Below are 1,544 nucleotides of genomic sequence, written 5' to 3' on the forward strand. Positions count from 1 at the left end.
AACGCAAATTACAGCCACTATTCCATGGTTGTAGCAAAAGCAGGATTACTTACATTTTAGCACTATTACATGGAGGTAACTTGAGTGTAGCGAGTGATTGAAAAATGACCAATTTGTGAAACCCATTAATTCCATTTCTTATCTCGGTAAATTACTAACACGAATGGAGGAAGATTTATTTCATCCGAGGCACACCTCTCTGCCCATTGTGCAAAATCCACATTCGCAAGTTAGAGGGTTACGTAGGCGAGGATTTTCGGCAAGAGGCGTATGACACCACATATGTATTCAAGACCACGTTTGCCAAGGTGTTCACTCAAGGCAGTGGATTCCATCTAACTCCCTCTCCAATGCTTTCCATTCTTGAGCCACTGATTCTGCAGCATTTGAAGGCATGTGTCTCTATGCCACTGTTTATGTTCGCCACTTTTCACCACTGTGTGATTTCAATATTTGTATGAAGGAAAGTAATCGCGTAAGGCGAATGAGCAAACCCAGTAAATATGCTAGCTTGAAATTACCCATTTGCTTATTGTGTCACTATACATGCAATGAATGTTACACTGCTTGGTCCGTGTGAAAAACACCATGGTTAGTCGCATCCAGCGAGAGCGAACACATGAGCTGAAGCATGGACAGCATGAATGAAGGCAGTGCACAAGTGGGGCTTGAAATTGGCAAAAGGTTTGTCTATTGCAGCAGCCCATTCTGTCGCAATTTGAAAGGGACAAATTAGAGGATGGCGTGGGTCATGGCAACTGGAATGGTGACAACAATGAAGGATCATGAGTTGAGGGCTGACTTACTGCTCAGTTGGAATTGTGTTTATCATTTCTCCCGCAAATGCCGTTATTGTAACTCAGTGACTGCGATTGTGTAGGGAGGCATGACTGGAAAATCATGACAGTTACATTAATTGGAGCCTCAGTGCAACCTTGTGTTCACAAATTCGCCAACATACAAAACATCACACAGAGGTGTCACAATTGTCTAGTGATGCGATATCGTGGAATGGTGTTCAAATCAATTGGCAATGTCACTGTGTGGTCTAATTTTGCACGATGGTGAATGAGACCAGCACATCCTGCAAGTAGCTTCTCATCCCAATTCCACCATTAAGAAAGGGGAACCAGCATTACAACTGTTTCATTTCACACGATGTAATTTAGCATTTTGCCTTAAGCTTGCGGTCTAATTCAATCTAGTAACGAGAGCAGACTGTCAACCACAGTAAAGCATTTGAGTACATGCATGTGAAGGAAGTGTTGCGCAACACTTCTTGCCAAGTGTCAGTCATGCTACATGGAGTGTGGTTGCGAATGCTCTCAGTATTGCTAGTTGCAATGCATGGAAATATTGCACTATTCGCAAATTACCCAACTACCAATTCTTGCTAAGTAAATGCGGTGATATTTGTTATTGCAGCTAGAGTGAGAAGGCGACGTTAATGACAAAGCGAGTTGCTTTGGTAGTCGCCATTTCTATCACAAATTTCCAGCACTTTGCTGTGCATAAGAAATCTTTAAACACTTTCGGCTCGCGTG

The sequence above is a fragment of the Echinococcus granulosus genome (genome assembly GCF_000524195.1).
Source record: "Echinococcus granulosus chromosome Unknown EG_S00104, whole genome shotgun sequence".
Classification (NCBI taxonomy): domain Eukaryota; kingdom Metazoa; phylum Platyhelminthes; class Cestoda; order Cyclophyllidea; family Taeniidae; genus Echinococcus; species Echinococcus granulosus.